General features: G+C 41.9%; 1 protein-coding gene across 5 annotated transcripts in view; it reads left to right on the top strand.

The window, feature by feature from the left end:
• DENND1B (DENN domain containing 1B) overlaps positions 1-21451 on the top strand; it is a 252584-nt gene that overhangs the window by 189634 nt on the left and 41499 nt on the right. The gene's annotated exons all lie outside the window — the stretch shown is intronic.

The following is a 21451-nucleotide window of genomic DNA, read 5'->3' as shown; positions in this document are numbered from 1 at the left end:
TGACAGACGCGACAGAGTCTGGAGACGCCGTGGAGAGCGATCTTCTGCCTGCAACATCCTTCAGCATGACCGGTTTGGCAGTGGGTCAGTAATGGTGAGGGGTGGCATTTCTTTGGAGAGCCGTACAGCCCTCCATATGCTCGCCAGAGGTAGCCTGAGTGCCATTAGGTACCGAGATGGGATCCTCAGACCCCTTGTGAGACCATATGCTGATGCCGTTGGCCCTGGGTTCCTCCTAATGCAGGACAATGCCAGACCTAATGTGGCTGGAGTGTGTCAGCAGTTCCTGCAAGATGAAGGCATTGAAGCTATGGACTGGCCCGCCCGTTCCCCAGACCTGAATCCGATTGAGCACATCTGGGACATCATGTCTCGCTCCATCCACCAACCACCACAGACTGTCCAGGAGTTGGCGGATGCTTTAGTCCCGGTCTGGGAGGAGATCCACAGGAGACCATCCGCAACCTCATCAGGAGCATACCCAGGCATTGTAGGGAAGTCATACAGGCACGTGGAGGCCACACATAATACTGAGCCTCATTTTGACTTGTTTTAAGGAAATTACATCAAAGTTGGATCAGCCTGTAGTGTGTTTTTCCACTTTAATTTTGGGGGTGACTCCAAATCCAGGCCTCCATTGGTTAATAAATTTGATTTCCATTGATGATTTTTGTGTGGTTTTGTTGTCAGCACATTCAACTTTGTACAGAACAAAGTATTCAATGAGAATATTTCATTCATTCAGATCTAGGATGTGTTATTTGAGTGTTCCCTTTATTTTTTGAGCAGTGTAGTATTGTATGAAGAACACAAAGGCTCTTCACAGTTTTTGTCCCTGGACGTTTCTTCCGCCCTTAAAATGGCTGGATAGTAACTTAGACCCCATGTGAGGAACAAGAATGTATATGTAGCTGATGAAGGGACGCAGGCAGGATACAATGTGTCAATGTGTGAGCATTATAAGCCATCAGATCCAAATTTCTGCATTTTTGGTTGTATATATGTTTAAGTCAGAGTTCTTAATTGAACATTCTCTAATTAAAGTGACTTATTGGATATTTAAATGGGGTCTGTTTGATTATAGAAATATGTAAAGACATCTTAAAGGGATTTTTCACCTTTAAAAAAATAAATAAAAACATCAACAGATGTGATAACATAGCAAAATGAACTACACTTTGCCTCTTCTTCCCTGCAGAAGCTGTGGTGCTCCTCCCAGTCTTTGTTGACAAGTGCCCGGCATGTGACCACTGCAGCTAATCAGTAGCCTCAGAAGTCATGTGCAGTCATGGCTTCCATCACTAAGTGGTGAAGCCAGTCTTTTGGCAAATAGCTGAAAGAGTCATGTGCTGGCCCATTGTAGAGGCTGAGAAGACCTCTGCGGCATCTGCATTGGATTGCTGGCTGGGAGAAAGAAGAGGTAGATATTGTGTATTTTGTGGTTTTATCACATCTTCTGTTGTTCTTATGTTTTACAAAGAAAAGACAAAGCACAAATATGTATTACGTTGGGCTGGGAACACATCTCACTAGTATGATGTTCCCTCACAATGTGTCATAATGGTAATAATGGTTGATGTACTCCTATACAATCACTGAATAACTAGAGAGGAAGTGGAGTAAACTAGTGGAGTGTAGGATCACCAAAAAGAGTGAACTGAAGATATATATGTAACATTTTGAATACTCTACACATAAAAACATTTCTTAAAATATATTTCGGTAAGAAGGTCACAACGAATAATAGCACAAGTAAGCTACAAGAGAGGAATGATCCCCAAGGAAGTAGGGAGACATTAATTGCTATGCCTGAAATGCCAGTACACAAAAAGATGCGGAAAAATTGTATATAATGTACATGGCATGGTTAGATCAAAAATATATATAGAAAATCCCTAAAAGTGGGATGTACTCAGCCTGCCACTACCAATTGAAAGACTATGAGTAAGGCATATACAAAATAATTATACAACGTCCTGCATCGTATACAAAATCAAAGTGGCAATTGCATAGGAGGTATGTATAAAGTGCCAGTGTAATGTGGGTACAAAGATCTGTCATACAGTGTAATACCTATAGAAATATTAATTCAGGCTTAGAGGACATATGTCAACAAGTCAGTGCTAGGAGAGAGCAATATAGAGCATGTAAAAATGTGTAAGAGATCTCATGCTCAGATCCACAGTGCTACCATTGAAGGCAAAGGATTGTGCAGTGGTACCGCATATACGGAGACAACATTTGAGTACAGTGAATCACTTACCCAAAATGGAAAAAGAGGATCACCCGCCCATACCCCGACGCGCGTTTCCCCTCTTATTCTTATGTTTTATGTATGTTTATAATATAGTGGTTGTTACTCCTCGATCCTTTATGGATCTGTAGGTCTTTTGGTTCTATTCACATGGGATTTAGGAATCAAAAATTTAAATTTCATATTTCCCAACTTAGACATTTTTGCCATATATAATAAAAATCTTCAGAATTCTATCCCTCAGAAACCGAGAAGAGGAACCAATGCCGTTCTAATTCAAAATAATTTTTAAAGTATTTTATTATACAGTATAAAAAATATACGCCTTACAATTAATGGGTTTGTCCACTGCAGAATCAACCCCAGCTTATTCATTTCAGGACCCTATTAAAATGAAAACAATCAATACTCCTCTCCCACGGCAACAGCATTCCAGTGATGTTGGTGCCGCTGTTCATGGAGAGTGACATGGCTTGTGTCATGTGCTGGCTTCAGCTAATGAGTGGCCTGTCGTCAGCCATAGTTTTTACTACTTTGTCATAGCGGATGTCCGCTTTAACAGAATATTGATGAGATGCAGCCAAAGTGCGGCTGCTGATTGACCCCAGCTTGCACGTGATACAAGTCACTCCACTGTCCGGGAGCAGCGGTGCTGCTGCAGGAGGTCAGTATACAATGTTTTTATTTTATCCAAGCTGGGTTGTCCAGGATTGGACAAACCCTTTAAGTAATTAATGGGAGCACAACACCCCAAACACTATCTACTCCACATACAGTTATATTTCGTCCATCAAAATAGGTAATTTACTATATGCAACTCTAATAAATAGTGGTACATGCCAAGACAATTCTAGAGCAAAAATGTAGATAACATTAAGCAGCTTGATCAAATGCAATTGTCTAAGACATCCTACAATATCCCAAGATACATCATGGATAAGTGACAAGTGCTGAGGCCAATGATACTCATGTGTATCACTATATAACCTGTGCAGTAGTACAGATCCAAATCATCACATATTCCTTTTGACATGATGGGAAAAATAAACATAAGGAGCCACAGACATCTTACTGCACGTTTCACCTCCCAAAAGCTTTGTCATAAACTCCTGATGATAAACCTTTAGTGACATGCTGTTAAACTGTATTTGATTAAGCTGCTCAGAGCAATCTATATTTTTGCTCAAGCAATTGTCTTATCATGTCATTAAATATACGGTAATTAGCTTATATACCATATACAATTTTATTTTGATGGACTAGCTAGAACTACGTTTAAGTAGGTAGTGTTTGCAGCTGTTGTGTGGCTTGTGCTCTGTTTTCAACTGTAACTCGCACCCCCATTTGTATTTTTTAACTATGTGTAAGTGATTAAGTTATACAGTTATATTGTACACTTTTTGCACCTTACTGGACACTTTTAGAATATGCTCTATCATTTTGACAGACCATGTCATGAACTAGTGTAGTATGTTGGTTGCCGTTTTGGATCAGTTATATTACAGGCAAGGCGTTTAGGTCTCCTCATAATGGCGCGCCAGGCCTGGCATGTCACGCTCTACAAGGAGAAAGCCTACCTCTTAGATCCCAGTCTTAGCCTCTCACCCCAGCCAAATCAGATCTAACACTTTGCACTGACGAGGGGCTGTACCCCGAAACGATGTTACCTTTAGTAGCCATTCAAACCCATTTGTGTCAAATTCTGTGCATGTTATCAGACCAAAATCACCAGGGTATGTGAACTTTTGATCAGGGTCATTTGGATGTTTTTGGTTGTCATTAGGATTTAAAAAGAGAAAACACAGTAGTTTGACAATAAATGGCTTCACCCAACCATTAATCATGAGTGGAGAAAAAGTTTTTTTGTTATCATTCATATTCTCTGAAACAAGGCCAAGAAAGGAACAATTCTGCCGGGGTGTGTAAACTTTTGAGCACAACTGTATATATGTGTCTATATAAATATATATGTGTATATATATATATATATATATATATGTGTGTATGTATGTATATTTTTTATTTTATTTTTTTTGAAAGCCTAATCCCAGAATTTTGCCTACATTTGAACATACATAAAACATAACAGCGTTTTTGTCATTCATTTCATACAAATAGCAAATGGAATTCTTTCACGAGGCATGGTCTTTTGGAGTTAAAATAAGCATTTTAATTTTTTTTTTTCTTTATTTCCATAAGTTCTTTGTGAAAAAATAACCCACTTTTTTACTAGCATGGAGCACGAAGCCGTGTGTCTCTGGCGTAATCCAGGCACAGCGCTGCTAGCTACATGCCAGATCTCAGTCACAGCATTTCTGACGCTTCCCGAAATGCTGGTATGCTGGAGGGAAAACTAAAAGCAGATGACTCTGCTGAAAACGAGCGAGAAAACCAGAGGCGACACCTTCCCCGTTTGTGAGAGGCTGATATATGTATCAACACCTTGTGAAACGTACTGGGACTGTAATGAAGGAAAATATGCTTTGTTTCCAGTCTTTTAAGAAAAAAAAATCTGTTGTAACTATGGCTGACGCTGTATGGTGCTCTCGGTGTATAAAAATGATATATACAGTAATTACCTAATGTTTCACAACACAAATCAAGTTTTTGAAAATGACTGCCATGTTTTGTATGCAAAGTTAAAATCCAGCTGTGCAGTCACCTTGGAAGGGGCTGGGAATGAGGGCAGCCATCAGCTGGCAGCGCAGCTTTCATTGCACTGCGATAATGGGAGATATGTGGGGATTTTTTGTGCACATTTACTAAACTGCATTCATAAATTTCCATTACATTTTAGGTTGTAATCTAGCATGCATAAATTAATACTGCAAGCAAGAAAACTTGCTATAGGTTTGAAACTTCAGAACAGGGGTTTAAGGGGTAACGGTTCTCCTTGTGGAGAGTGACAAGCCAAGCCTGGCATGTCAGAGTGAGGAGACTTATAGGCCATGCATGCTCCTCTGGGGAATTGAATGTTCAAATTGTCTCTTCAGAGAGGAAGAGTACTACAAGTAGCTGCTTCCAATAGTTGGCGCTAGATTTCTAGTCCTCTTCCTGTCTGAAGAGACAATTTGCATATTAAACTTCATAACAGAATGGTATAATTTATTTAGATATTAAAATCCTCCTAGAACTAAAACTCAGCTGAAGGTCCTCCCACATTGAAATGAAATGATTTTCAGAAAAAAAAATTGTCTATTCAGGATTATTTATCTACAAAATGGTTCATTTTGACTCTGCTTGCTGTAAATGCTCTATCATTGGGATTTAGTTGCAATGAAGGACAATTTCCTAAATATTATATTGACTTGTGAATGTTTTTTCCATTCATGAGCCATTATAAACCAGATATTAATTAGTTCTAATGTGTATAGGTACTTCTCTTATATCATGTGAGTCGAATAGTAGTGTTTTACCTAAGTGGAAAATCTGTAACATTGGCCCCCTTTATGTGCAGTTCATAATACTGGCATCCTCTAATGTTGCAAAGGCGGCAATGAACCAACAAGATGGCACACATCCCTGAGAATGCACACAGTGATGTCAGAAAACCTAGATAGTGCACGTAATATCTATGAAAGGGATAATAAAAACAGGGATGTCACAGTTAAAATGCGTTTTCTGCTCTGTTCCTGAAAGGTTATGTGCCCCCAGCTCCTTACTTCTTCCTACAGTCCATTCAAAGCACAGAGTACAGAGATTTCCTGTCTGTGCTTTGAAGTTAGGTTGTCAATCAAGCACAGCCGGGCTTGCAGGAGGCAGCACTCAGCCAGCAGCTCTTATAGCAGTGTGCTCTGAATGGTGATGTAATAATGGGGGGAGAGATATGAAATGTGTACCCAGTGGGAGGGCAGAAGCCATGGAAACCGTGCCGGCTCCACAGAGAATAAGTAGTGGTGGATGGTGCTGGGATTTCAGAGTGCTAGATAACAATATAATAAATACATACATTTTATGACATACTGTTCTCCTTCAGTGGACTGAGCCTGTGTGGTGTCAGTGTGAGCACATCTAACATTATTGTCACATACTAGAAAAAGTGGGAGGAATGTCAGAAAGGAGAAACTGTGTGGGCAGTAATTAATCCATCTTGAGACTGTATAGGAGTCTCAGGATGGTGCTTTGTAGGTGGATTGGGCAGGCACTGAGGGTGGGAGTATGTGAACTGTGGGACAGATACAGCTTTGCCTCTTGGAAGTGTAGTTTAGAGGCAAAGAGGGAGAGCTGGCAGGAAGTTCAGTATGTTCAGCCTTGGCTGCAGGGGGGTGAAGGGGAGCTTAAACACAAAAATAAAGTTAACAGGGGTTTGGGTAGTCATCACAGGGAGAGCCAGATCATTTTTTGTTTGTGTACTTTTTTTGTGCCTGGAAACCCCCTTTAATGGTTATGCCACAGTGGATAGATGCTACATAATGTGCCAATGGGAAAGGGTTATTGCACACAGTGATTGTACAGAGAAGGGATGATGAACACAATAATGTCGCAGCTGAAGTCTGATAACCACAGTCATATCACTAGAAAAAAGAGAGGGGTCGCTCACTGGTCTATTCGGGTGCTCTGAAGAAAAGAGTAATCTCAATAGCAAAAAGAACTTCGGCACTCCATACATGAATATATAAGAAATATTATATCTAGACTAATGTCACTATGAAAAATGAAGGTTTTTTGCGCATAATTTGGCCAATTTATGTGTGCCCATCAACCACGACAAGGTCACCTTCGTATGATGGGAAACTACGCTACGCTACGCTACCACTGGATATGCCACTCTTGGGCTGTAAGCCTGTATGGACAATATGTCTCTGCTTGGGCTTTTAACCTACAATGTATGGGCTGGTAGAGCTAGTTAAAACCACCTGTGACTGAATGGGAGGGACACATGGTCAGAAAAAAGGCTGTCAAACTTCTAGTAGTGTGAACATGTACCTGCTGCAATGCTCCAGGAGCGGGATCCCAAAAATGATTAATAGAAAAAAGAGAGGGGTCGCTCACTGGTCTATTTGGGTGCTCTGAAGAAAAGAGTAATCTCAATTGCAAAAAGAACCTCGGCACTCCATACATCAATATATAAGAAATATAAAGTTTCCCATCATACGAAGGTGACCTTGTCACAGTCATATCACTGTCAGATAAAATAATAGTATTATAATACAAGTATAAGGCAGGCATATGTTGTAGTGGATCTATTACAAATCCTTGTCTCTCCTCATGGCGTAAAGTGGCTGTTAGACTCCCTCAGGTTCAAAACCAACTGCAACCCATGTATCCGTGTGTATCCTGTATAGATTCTTTTTTCTTTTTATGGATTGTTATGTAAATGAGTAATGGTATATGGGCAATTTCAGACACGTGTATTATGGGTTGTCTGTGCAGGTAAGCAGTTAGAAATTCAGTATACCACCTCCTTAGATTTAGAAGGATGTTAAAAGATGGGAGTGGCCATGAAAGTGGACTTTAACATGGTCAAATTTTCGGTCTTGATGAAGGGGCAGGGTGGAGGGTGAGGTGCACGCCTCTTAATAAATCAGGCAAGATGCTAAGTGGTGTATGCCTCTGTCTGCGCCTCACCACAAATCTTACTCCATTTTGAGACTGGAGTAAGATTTGTGGTGTAAGGAATGCCATCGCTAGCCGTGAATTAGACAAGCTGTGTCTTCATGCCCCCGCCTTGCTTCCGTATCACCCCAGTTTTGCCCAGTTTGGCAGAGCTTGACAAAACTGTTGTGAAAATGCCAAATGTTGTAAACTTTATGCTGAAATTTTTACAACTTTCCAAAATGATTTACATTGTGAGTAATCGGACCTTAGTCTCTCTGATTGGAAGAAGACAAATGGTGCATGGCTCCATGGTCTGTAAGAAGCTTGATATTTTACCTAGGAGTTAGTTGGCTGACTACTAGAAATTGCCAAATGTAGATTGTCACCTGGCCCGGAGTAAACGTCTGACCCCATCGTGTAGAACTTATGAGCCACATCATTTCTGATATAACATTTCACATTCGTCCACCATTCCGGCTAATCTTTCTCATAGTAAGAGGCAGGATCTTATCAGCGCAGGGTTCATTATCACTTCTCTGCATCCGCACTTCATCCGAATAAACACTGCTCCAGCAAGGTTTCTCCTCACTTATAATTAGTATCTGCCTCCTCTCAGGTAAGATGCTAATTATCTGACCGGTCCCCTCCCCATCTGTGAACTCATCTTATTTAATCACCTGTACTCTGCTCTGGACATTTTAATTAGATACTGGAGGCAATCAGAGATAGACGTGTCACAGAGTATTTCTGCACCATCGCAAAACTGATCCCTGTCTTAAATCATTTAGCATTCTTCTACTGAGCACAACAGTTATCATTTAGCTGCTGAAGTCTGTTACCACAATGACTGGTAAAAAATCTAACCTACCTTTTACCTTGTGTGTCCTTTAGTAATGTATCTATATTATCTATTTATTATTATCTTATTTTACCAAATGAAGAAAAATGAGAGATCCTATTAACTTAAGCTTCTGAGACCAAGTGATCTCATGTCTAATTAAAATGGTTTTAGACCTTGTCCCTATAAGCTTCTAATCATAACGGAGCTGTTGCAGATATATCAGATAAGTCCATAATGGAGCCATGACAGTTATGCCAGATCTGTCCATGATGGAGCCATGACAGCTACGCCAGATCTGTCCATGATGGAGCCATGACAGCTACTCCAGATCTGTCCATGATGGAGCCATGACAGTTCCCCAGATCTGTCCATGATGGAGCCATGACAGCTACGCCAGATCTGTCCATGATGGAGCTGTGGCACCCCTGAGGGTTCAGTCGCCACAGAGGTACTGCATCTCAGCCAGAGGTGTGGTATCCCACTCTCAGGTAAGGATAGAGTGATGCCCGGGACCCTAACACCTACATCCAACACGTCCACTTCAGTAGGGCGAGATTGCTCCTAAGGGAAAGCACAGTCCCTGGTCCCTGGCTGGAGTGGAGGGGAACCAAGTGAGGGGGAACCATGTAGTGGGTGTGGGTGGAGGACATAGATCAGGGGAGCACAGGAAAGGAAGCTGTATAAAAGAGGGAGCCATCTTGGAAAGTGAGTCCAGTCAGAGTTTTCAGTTGGAGGGGCGCTGCACGAGCTCTGCTCCAGGAGGAGAGGAGAGGAGTAGGAAGGAAGGCTCCAGGAGGAGGGGATCCTAGGCGTACGGGCAGTGCTGGAGGCCACCCGTATGCCCGGATCTACCTGGTGTGGAGGGATCAAGCCGCCGAGGGGACCGGCCCCTAAACTAATGGAGAACTACAAGGCTCAGCTAGAAACCGGAGGCTGCTGTACTTGCAAGGTGCAGTGGCCACAACCACAATTACATCGCCGAAAAGGTGACCACAGAGGGTCCAGGGGACTGCAGGTCGCCCGACAAGACCCGAGGCTACTGGATTGGGACACTGATTGTGAGGTGCAGGGCAGGAGTGCGAGAGCCAGCGCAGGAAGACGACTGAGGAAGGCACATAGAAAGGGGTCCTGTCAGGCACTCTTGAACTACCTGAGGTATTGCTGAATGTCTGCCTGGTGAACGCAGTGCGACGTGGTAGGCTGTAAGCTGGACAGTGCAACCTGAGGAACTTAACAACTGTGAGTAAACTCGGAAGACTGCACCCCACTGTCTCTGTGATTATTATCTGCGCCATCACCCCGCACTACAACGCCCAGCATCACCCATATCACCTGTGGCATCTATACTGCCCTGGAGCTAAGCTCTACCTGTGGAGAGCCACACCAGCTTTGCTGCACTAGCCTCAGAACCGGAGGACCTGCTCCGCAGCGGCGGCTCCCTTTGGCCGCATACCACAGGTGGCGTCGCGAACTGTACATAAAAACTATAAAATCCCCTTTTTACTGACCGCCCTGGGTCACGGACCGGGTCACCGCCACTGTGACAACACCCCTAACAACGACCGGCCCGGCACCGAGTGCCCTGCGGCCCAGAGGGCGCATCAGAGCCATGATAGCTACGCCAGATCTGTCCATGATGGAGCCATGACAGCTACGCCAGATCTGTCCATGATGAAGCCATGACAGTTACGCCAGGTCTGTCCATGATGGAGCCATGACAGCTACGCCAGATCTGTACATGATAGAGCCATGACAGCTACGCCAGATCTGTCCATGATGGAGCCATGACAGCTACGCCAGATCTGTCCATGATGAAGCCATGACAGTTACGCCAGGTCTGTCCATGATGGAGCCATGACAGCTACGCCAGATCTGTACATGATGGAGCCATGACAGCTACGCCAGATCTGTCCATGATGGAGCCATAACAGCTACGCCAGATCTGTCCATGCTTGAGCCATGACAGCTACGCCAGATCTGTCCATTCTTGAGCCATGACAGCTACGTCAGATCTGTCCATGCTTGAGCCATGACAGCTACGTCAGATCTGTCCATGCTTGAGCCATGACAGCTACGTCAGATCTGTCCATGCTTGAGCCATGACAGCTATGCCGGATCTGTCCATAATGAAGCCATGACAGCTGCGCCAGATCTGTCCATGATGGAGCCATGACAGCTACGCCAGATCTGTCCATGATGGAGCCATGAGAGTTACGCCAGGTCTGTCCATGATGGAGCCATGACAGCTACACCAGATCTGTCCATGATGGAGCCATGACAGCCACGCCAGATCTGTCCATGCTTTAGCCATGACAGCTACGCCAGATCTGTCCATTCTTGAGCCATGACAGCTACGTCAGATCTGTCCATGCTTGAGGCATGACAGCTACGTCAGATCTGTCCATGCTTGAACCATGATAGCTACGCCAGATTTGTCCATGCTTGAGCCATGACAACTATGCCAGATCTGTCCATAATGAAGCCATGACAGCTACACCAGATCTGTCCATAATGGAGCCATGACAGCTGCGCCAGATCTGTCCATGATGGAGCCATGACAGCTACGCCAGATCTGTCCATGATGGAGCCATGACAGCTACGCCACATCTCTCCATTCTTGAGCCATGACAGCTACGCCAGATCTGTCTATAATGGAGCCATGACAACTACAGTTAGGTCCAAATATATTTGGACAGAGACAACATTTTTCTAATTTTGGTTCTAGACATTACCACAATGAATTTTAAACAAAACAATTCAGATGCAGTTGAAGTTCAGACTTTCAGCTTTCATTTGAGGGTATCCACATTAAAATTGGATGAAGGGTTTAGGAGTTTCAGCTCCTTAACATGTGCCACCCTGTTTTTAAAGGGACCAAAAGTAATTGGACAATTGACTTCAAGGCTATTTCATGGACAGGTGTGGGCAATCCCTTCGTTATGTCATTCTCAATTAAGCAGATAAAAGGCCTGGAGTTGATTTGAGGTGTGGTGCTTGCATTTGGAAGGTTTTGCTGTGAAGTAAACATGCGGTCAAAGGAGCTCTCCATGCAGGTGAAACAAGCCATCCTTAAGCTGCAAAAACAGAAAAAAAAACATCTGAGAAATTGCTACAATATTAGGAGTGGCAAAATCTACAGTTTGGTGCATCCTGAGAAAGAAAGAAAGCACTGGTGAACTCATCAATGCAAAAAGACCTCGGCGCCCACGGAAGACAACAGTGGTGGATGATCGCAGAATAATCTCCATGGTGAAGAGAAACCCCTTCACAACAGCCAACCAAGTGAACAACACTCTCCAGGAGGTAGGCGTATCAATATCCAAATCTACCATAAAGAGAAGACTGCATGAGAGTAAATACAGAGGGTTCACTGCACGGTGCAAGCCACTCATAAGCATCAAGAATAAAAAGGCTAGACTGGACTTTGCTAAAAAACATCTAAAAAAGCCTGCACAGTTCTGGAAGAACATTCTTTGGACAGGTGAAACCAAGATCAACCTCTACCAGAATGATGGAAAGAGAAAAGTATGGCGAAGGCATGGTACAGCTCATGATCCAAAGCATACCACATCATCTGTAAAACACAGCGGAGGCAGTGTGATGGCTTGGGCATGCATGGCTGCCAGTGGCACTGGGTCACTAGTGTTTATTGATGATGTGACACAGGACAGAAGCAGCCGAATGAATTCTGATGTATTCAGAGTCATACTGTGTGCTCAGATCCAGCCAAATGCAGCCAAACTGATTGGTCGTCGTTTCATACTACAGATGGACAATGACCCAAAACATAAAGCCAAAGCAACCCAGGAGTTTATTAAAGCAAAGAAGTGGAATATTCTTGAATGTTCAAGTCAGTCACCTGATCTCAACCCAATTGAGCATGCATTTCACTTGTTAAAGACTAAATTTCAGACAGAAAGGCCCACAAACAAACAGAAACTGAAAACCACCGCAGTGAAGGCCTGGCAGAGCATCAAAAAGGAGGAAACACAGCGTCTGGTGATGTCCATGAGTTCAAGACTTCAGGCAGTCATTGCCAACAAAGGGTTTTCAACCAAGTACTAGAAATGAACATTTTATTTACAATTATTTCATCTGTCCAATTACTTTTGGTCCCTTTAAAAACAGGGTGGCACATGTTAAGGAGCTGAAACTCCTAAACCCTTCATCCAATTTTAATGTGGATACCCTCAAATGAAAGCTGAAAGTCTGAACTTCTACTGCTTCTGAATTGTTTTGATTAAAATTCATTGTGGTAATGTCTTGAACCAAAATTAGAAAAATGTTGTCTTTTTCCAAATATATATGGACCTAACTGTATGTTGGATTTGTCCATATTGGAGCCATGGCTGTTATGCTGGACCTGTTTCTATGTGGATATTGATAATTCCTAACATCACATTGACTTATGATGGGATTGCTCAGATTCCTCTTTGGTTCTAATACTTCTGAACTTCTGACAGCAGGAACAATGCATCAGACAGAAGAGCTCCCCTGTGCAAAAAACAATATTTAGGCCCTTTACAGTCCAATAACTCATCAAAATGCAGAATTCCACCTGTTTTGGAGGTAGATGTGGGCCCTCTTACCTCTTGGGTCCCTGTGCCACTGTACATGTAGCGCTAATATGTCCGCCTCCGAGACTTGTGTTATCTTTGTGTGTTAGAAATGTCGGCAGAATTAAATATTTGGTAGGTCGGGGAAGGTTTATAAAATAGAATACAGACTCCTAACTTTTTCAGAAGTGGATGTAATTTTTTTTATATATTTTTTTTTCAATGTTGACATCAAATAATATATTGAAATTGTGACTTTCCTGTCATTAGATTTGGTTCACACAATCCACATTAGAGCCGGCTGCTGGATTCCTGCACAAAATCTTAATTTCATTTGATGTTTGAACACCGCATGACACATTTTCAGTTGTTTCTTTCTGTGAATTCATCAATTCCACAAAGTGAAACTCGGCACACATGCCATGTTATTACCATAACATCAAACATGGAAAATTTATTTCCAAACGGCTTGTCTGACTTTAATTGTTAGAGAGGTGTCAGTCAGCTCCGCTGAAGCCATTAAACATATCACTGCCATTACCTGTCTGCAGTCCTAGGAAGGGCTTCAGGGTGTAAGATATTGGAAGCATGTGATCCTGATTACTAGTCTAGATAGTGCTGATCCCTGCCGAGGTTAGAGGTCACACTTGTCCCCCATTAGACGTCCCTTCTCCATGGGGATGCCCCTGCTGCGTCCCATACTACAATCTTCCTAATGGCTGCCTTCCAGAATTCGCACATAATATTTCAGATTTACTGGCTGTTACAGACGCTGTCAGCCAGTAGCATTTCCGCTCCCGCTAAAGGATTTCAGATTGCAAATATAAATCAACCAAAGACGGTAAAAAAAAGACTAAACAACAATAACAAAAAAAAAAAAGTTCTGGTACATGTAAGGCTTAAGCTTCCACATATATTTTATTATGTGTAGGATTTAATACTACTTACAATTTTGACTTCAATGGCAGACTCAGTTCTTTAGTAAATTAGGTTATTTGCCTTATACATCCCTCTCTTAGAAATATTAGGTCTAGTTTCTTTGCCTTTTTTATACGTTCATATATAGAAAATGTTGTGAAGTCCCAACTGAAGTATTATTCTATGGGTTGCTGGATAAAAGGCATTGAACCAATCAATTTGCTCACTTCTACACATGTACATTTTCTTCCTACCATCCTAGCTAAATATCATTGAATGTTATTGATCAGCTCAAGCAATGATGTAACTTGTAGCTTGTGGGCACCAATAATGAAGTTTGTGGGCACCAATAATGAAGCTTGTGGGCACCAATAATGAAGCTCATGGGCACCAATAATGAAGCTAGTGGGCACCAATAATGAAGCTTGTGGCCACCAGTGCTAAGGTTTGTGGGCACCAATAATGAAGCTTGTGGCCATCAGTGCCAAGGTTTATGGGCACCAGTAATGAAGCTAGTGGGCACCAATAATGAAGCTCGTGGGCACCAATAATGAAGCTAGTGGGCACCAATAATGAAGCTTGTGGCCACCAGTGCTAAGGTTTGTGGGCACCAGTAACGAAGCTAGTGGGCACCAATAATGAAGCTTGTGGCCACCAGTGCCAAGGTTTATGGGCACCAGTAATGAAGCTAGTGGGCACCAATAATGAAGCTTGTGGCCACCAGTGCTAAGGTTTGTGGGCACCAATAATGAAGCTAGTGGGCACCAACGCTGAAACTTGTGGGCACCGATGCTAAATCTCCAATAGGGCCCCCAACTTTCATGAATCTTTAATAGCATTGGTATTGATCTCATATGGGCCAAAGAGGCTTTTTGCCCCCCCCCCCGCCCCCCGAGGCTCCAGGGCCGGGTTGCACCTGTAACCCCTGCAACCACTATTGTTAACACCCTGAGCTGCAGCCAACCTTTGGATAATCAATTATCTGGATGTCTCCCATATTAAGGGTTAGGAAATTAGAATATTGTTCTCCTTATTTGAGCCATTTATTCCATTCAAGTTGATGAAAAGTCATTAGGACATGGCTGATTGACATTATGCATATAATGCCTACATTAAGGGGCAATTTCCTTTTATCACATAAAGCTAATTCATTAGATAAGGAGAAAAATAAAAAATGTTTTCAATAAGCTGTCTGTGTTAAATCAGGATTTTGTGTTGAATGTATTGAATTTACAATGTTTTTTTCATATCACATTCGTAAAAAAAAAAATAGAAATATTTTAGTTTTCACACTGGCCACTGGTGCTTTTTTAGATTTACACGTCCTAATTTTTTCAGGAAATTCATATGGATATTAGCAGCAATGAGCAGACTCTCACCATATCTTTTGTATTGAAGCATCTAATGAGCATGTGCAAAGATCATTGTGAAGGGAGGAAGATCAGGGTCAGCGGTGACATAACTTGCTATGATTGGTGGATCCTGTGTTATCAGTTGTGCATAGAGGTGTTATCTGTCATTGTAATTTTGTCTCTGATGATAATGAGATTGCTGAAAAGTCTTCCTAAAAGGACAGAAATCATTCCAGTGGCCAGCGTGAAAAATTGCAAGATTTCTATATCTTTTTTTTAAATAAAAGATCATGGTATGGAAAAAAATATTACAAATGTAAAAAATATATATATTTGACACCTGAGTTAAATGACTGGTCTTTTACTGATGATCTCAGCTTTTAGTCATTAAATTAGAATATTTACTGTTAATCCAGGGGCTGAAACTCTGACCTGACCATGTAATGATCACACATTTGCTTAGTTCATTACAAGTCAAAGCTCAAGTGTGTACTTTAGGATGTATGTTTGGATTTTCTTCTATATTTTTTATTAGTAGATCTTTATCATCATTTTATTTACTCAGCTTCACGTAAAGTAGAGGAAGAAATTTTTGAAGCCTATTCATTTTTTCTTTACAAGTTATCTCCATTACTCTCTACTCTACAAATATATTTGATCATCTAGCCTATGAGGTGTTACTAGGATTCTGTCATGAGGGCAGAGTTGTAGAAGCTGTGAAAAAGAAAATTACATTTAAGAAAATGGTAAAAACAACAAACCCATATCATGATAGCAGGGACCTGGACCTCCCATCCAAATATTATCAATGAGGTTCATAGTTAAAGGGATCCTGTCACATAGGACAACACTATTAACCAGAAAATATAGGGTTAATCTGTAGGATCATAGCTTCAGAAAGGTGCCCAACTGATGTACTGAAAGCGCTGCTCCTCAGAGAAAAAACGTATTCCGCCCAGGAGCCGTCGGCTTACAGGCGTGCCAGCATGGCTACCATCACAGCACTGTAAGCACGCCTCAACATTTTGACTTGACAGTCGGCTCTGCACTGATGTACCGCAACGCGAGATGTGAAAGTGCTGGGGTGTGCTTACAGCTGCCGCTAACTTTGTGCACGCCTCAATGACTGAAAGCTGGTGTCTCCCAGGAGGAATAAATTAGTTTTATCTTAGGAGCTCTAATCCCTGGCGAGCCAGCGGAAGGTTGAGACACGGTCACTTCCACCATCTTGTGTCCATGCTGGGAATATAATTTATGCTGTTAACTATTGGTGACTCAATAAAGTCTTATAGGAGTATGGTATCCTCACCCTATGTTGTCTGAGTAGTGTTCTGCCCATGGGTAAGAAGTGCAGGGTTCAGTAGGATGGGCCCCGGCCTGTGTGATCTTTCTGAAGACAGGCAGGCCAATGGACGAGATCACACACTGACCCTTTGACTCAGTTAAGCAATATTCTGTTTTCCAATAAGTAGAGTCAAAGAATACATTTTCTCATTGTTATCTATTATAGATATGGAACCAACCTATTTTTTGTTCTATTTTTTTGTCTCGATAGTATCTTGTTGACCAGTGTAGAATTTCCATTACACGGCTGTTCAACAGATTCTTATATTTTTCTTTCCATAATTTTACACGGTTGCTGGAGTGAAAGGTTTTTGATTTTCCCAATGACTCAAAAGTTGGCTTCCTTCTTGTATCTCCTAGCTTTTTCAGGTATTTTGAAGTCATTGGCTTTAATATTGCTTGCTTTTTAGCCTTCTCTAAATCCAGCTTGTAAAGCTACAATTTCGGCTAATTTAAGGCTAGCGGTACGAAGCTGCTAAAAGTTCTGCTCGAATAATGGTAAAAATCACAGTTGGTTCACAACTTAAATCATTCCTTTTAAGTAAATGAAAAGGTCACATGTGGCCATAAATAAATCTGTGACTTTGTTTCTCATAAAAAATAAAGTGCCATAGCAACCAAAGATTTTTCCGGCAATTTGTTGTCTAAAATTTATTGTAGCACTGCTTCAGGATATATTCCCACAGGTTGAGTCCACCCTGGATATATAGTAGTGGTAAATCCGCAGTGAAAAAACTGCTGAAGTCTGCAACATTACAGGAGTATTCTTAAGTTGTCTCTTGAGCAGCTCTGAGCTATGCAGTCTCCTTACTTCATGGTATCTGGCAGGGCAGGCTCCCCTCATTGAGTGACAGTACTGGTGAGAAGCAGAATTGTGAGTAGCAGAATTGTATAAAGCTTAACGCAGTTCTGCTGTAACACATCCATCCATCCATCAGTGTTTTTTTCTGAGCTCCCACTACTGGTGGCAGTCAGCATGTTAATTTTTAACTACAAGTCTTTGTAGGGAATTTGGAGCTTTGTAACCGAACAGAATTCTACTCACCATAAAGATATATTAAGAAATGATTTGGATCAAAATATTGGACCTCAAATGACAGGATGCTAAAAAAAAAGTTTTTTCAAAATTCAATAAAGTCATAATTTCTTGCTTGATAGTGTGCTACTTCAATCTCCCAAATGCAAATACTCAATATAAACTCATCCCAGCTGTCGTTGAAGACAATTCCCCTCCAGTCATTATTCTAGTGGTATGTTGTAACACTGTACTATGGAGCGAAATTTAAAATGACCCTGTGATTTAATTTCATGAGTTCTCTCATTTTTTATGCTGAACTTTTCTGCTGTAAAGTCCATTTTTTCTTTCCAAGAACATAAAAAACTCTGTTTTTAAAGGCTTCGGGGTACACATGCTAAAAAACCTGTCCAGCATTCAGTTTATTCTCCCAGACTGTGCACGGTGCTATTTTCTCAGTGTGGGTATTTCTGCTATTATTGGGTCTCACTGGTAACTTTAGGATATGATCACACAGGGCAAGTATACTGCAAATTTTCAGGATTTTGTACCAATTTTTACCAAATTTCATCGATATGCTGCAGAAAAAAATCTGCATGGATTCCCTGGTTAAATGAACCTGTATAAGGATTTTAAGGGTGCAGTGTGTCAATTTAGGTTGGGGAGTCTACAGCAATGGATTTTTTCATATTTCCATGGTAAAATATACAGAAGAATCCACAACAGATATTTTTTTTTATTGCAGTTTCATCCTTCCCGCGTCAACACACCCTCAGGATTGAGTTTCTTGGTCAACACTGTTTTCCTTCCTAGAATGCCTTTTGTTGCAGAAAACCAAATGCAAAACATTTTAGATGCCAACAGTCTAAATTCTAAACCGCAGAGAATCTCAATGACAAAATGCATTGATCATTTAATGGCTGCAAGGGGTTAAGTGACTACTATAGCATCAAGATATCCATCCTGGCATTGTGACAATAATACGTGGTCAGTGGGACATACAGACGTTTGTACCAGTGGCTGGTGCTACTGGATCTCTAGAGAAACGGAGCTGTCACTCACTAGTCCACTTCATGAAGTCGTGCCCCATTGTACAAGTATATGTTCTTTGACAGTTCTGCATTCATAGATGTTTTACAACAGCTGAGTCTGGACAGTTGCTTTCTGCAGGAGCCTTGTCTTGAGCAATGTAGGTGTGAGCGCTTGAAATACTGAACTGCGGGCAAGAAGCAAAAAAACCCGAAAGACCCCAGAGCCCATTGCGATCTGCTCACTTGAGCACATTAATATGTACAGTATGTACTTCCAGGAAATGTATTGTGCTTATTCTACATTCATATATCTCTATAAACAAGGTAACAGTGATAGAATTCATCATGTATGCAAGTGTGATTAGCTCCGTACACTCTGCATAACCAAAATACCCCCTTTCAAACCATATGATAATTGCACCCAGTGGGGCATCATCTCGCCTTTGATGTGCTCACGTGGGAGGACTGAATGCTGAATGTCACCCGTGCCGGTGCCCTCATCACCCACAGCGATGTCCTTTTCTTTAATTTTGTCTCTATAAAGCCTTTCTCTGCCCTTGTTAGCAGCCTACTAGGATTACACACTAATTAATTTGACTCTTCCATTACGATCGTTAAGGGAGGCCTACTCACACGTATAGTTTGTCAAGACAGTATTAACCCCTTTATTAGTGAAGCCGCTGTGTTTTTATAGTATTATGTATTTAACTGGTAAACTAAAGAAGCCACGCTAATCCAAACATGGCAGTGTATTGTGTTCTATCACAATGGGGCTCAGTTTTCAGCAGCTGGGATATGCCTTTGCAGGATAGCCTCTATGGTGTAGCTAGAGAATGGCTATGCTACCTCTGAACTAAGGTTTAGATTTCCTTTATGTAAGTGTTACACTTTTATAGATGCATCCAAACTGTGTTTGTAATGTCTGATGGAGATGTGCATCAGGATGATTTTCCAAATAATGCTATTGTGAAGGCATACAATGGTGCTAGTTTTCAATAAGCTTTCATGTTAAAAAAAGACATACACGGCATGGTACATTTTTTTTTATTTGTTATTTCTGTATTAAATACCCTGGTTAACTATTCTGTGTAGCCGGATATAAGGTTTGCCAACACATATTGAAATCAAATAGCTTCTTCAAAGAGGAAGAAAACTGGGTTTCTGTTATAGCAATCTAAGAGATCAATATTGATCCTTTAAAGGGAATCTGACACCAGGAGTTTACCTCATTTGAGATCAGCAGGATATAAGGGGAGAGACACTGATTCCAGCGATATAGAACTTTACTGCCTGCTGTAGTTTTGATAAAATCCCTGTTTTCTCTGCTGCAGTTCTCTAAATGCTGAGCTGTGTATAACCCCACCCACACCACTTATTGGCAGCTTTCTCTGCACACTGTGTACAGGCATAAAGCTGCCAATCAGTGTTGGGGGTAGGTTGGTCTACCTGGCAGCAAGTTAAACAGTCCTCTACTGATAATAGCCTGATGATAAAACTGTTCTATTATCAAAACTACACCAAGCAGCCCAGTAAGTGACACATCGCTGGAATCAAGGGTTTCAGTCTCTATATGATGCTACTCTCAGCTTAGGCAGCAAAAACCTGGTGACAGATTCCCTTTAAAGGGAACCTGTAATCTCTGAAAATGAAACTCCCCTTCAGATATAGAGTTAATAAGCAGGTAAATAGTGTTATACTGCTTCCTGGCCGCCTTATTGAAAGTGCAGCAACCAGGAGAAAATGAACTTATTTCCTCGTGGGACCCGCCGGCTCACAGTCAAGGGGGAGTGCATAGAGCGGCTGCAGTCACCGCTTACTATGAGCTGCAGTTGTAAGCACTGCCCAGCACTTTGATTGACAGCTCACTTTGCACAGATGTGCTGCAGAGACTACAGTCAATGAAAGTGTCGGGGGATGGTTACTGCCCACGCTCACAGTATATTGAGTTTCGTTGTGAGCGCTGACTGTAGCTGCTCTGTGCCCATCTCTATGGCTGAAAGCCAGCTGGTCCTGGGAGGAAATAAGTTGTTTTTCTCCTGGTGGCTGCACTTTCAGTGAGGAAACCAGGCAGTGTTGTGATGCTATTTACCTGCAGACAAACACTATATCTGGAGATCATTAGCATTTTTTGCACTGACAGGTTCCCTTTAAGGAACATTGCCACAGAACTTAGGATAGAAAGCCAAACCAGAATCTTCTCCGAGAGGAAAATAACTCCATTGCTGTTTCAGGGTTTTAGCCCCTCATCAGCGTAAAGTAGGTGATTGGTTGACTGGATGAGAGGTCTTTATTGGAGAACTGGTGAATAAAGTTTCCCATTGAGAAGACCGCCAAGTCAGCGTAGGAGACTTATAGGCCATGCAGAGGCAGAGCATAGGGTCTCTGATGCCACGCATTGAAGGTAGCAATCCTAGAAGTCAATCATGACCCTTTAAAAAGCCTTACTATATGACTTGATATAACTTACATCAAGGATAACATTTCCTCCCCCCTCTCCAGGGCAACACTCGTTTAGTCTCCATGTAGTGATTTGGGACCTGCACATTTGATTTATACGTTGAGAATTTCCCAGTGTGAATGCTCCTTTACGCTTCACTCCTGC

Source organism: Phyllobates terribilis, unplaced genomic scaffold (assembly GCF_046119375.1).
Source record: "Phyllobates terribilis strain yellow unplaced genomic scaffold, ASM4611937v1 Scaffold_8__6_contigs__length_399053987, whole genome shotgun sequence".
NCBI lineage: Eukaryota > Metazoa > Chordata > Amphibia > Anura > Dendrobatidae > Phyllobates > Phyllobates terribilis.
Note: the sequence above shows the minus strand (reverse complement) of the source record. Positions and strands in the feature narration are given on the sequence as shown.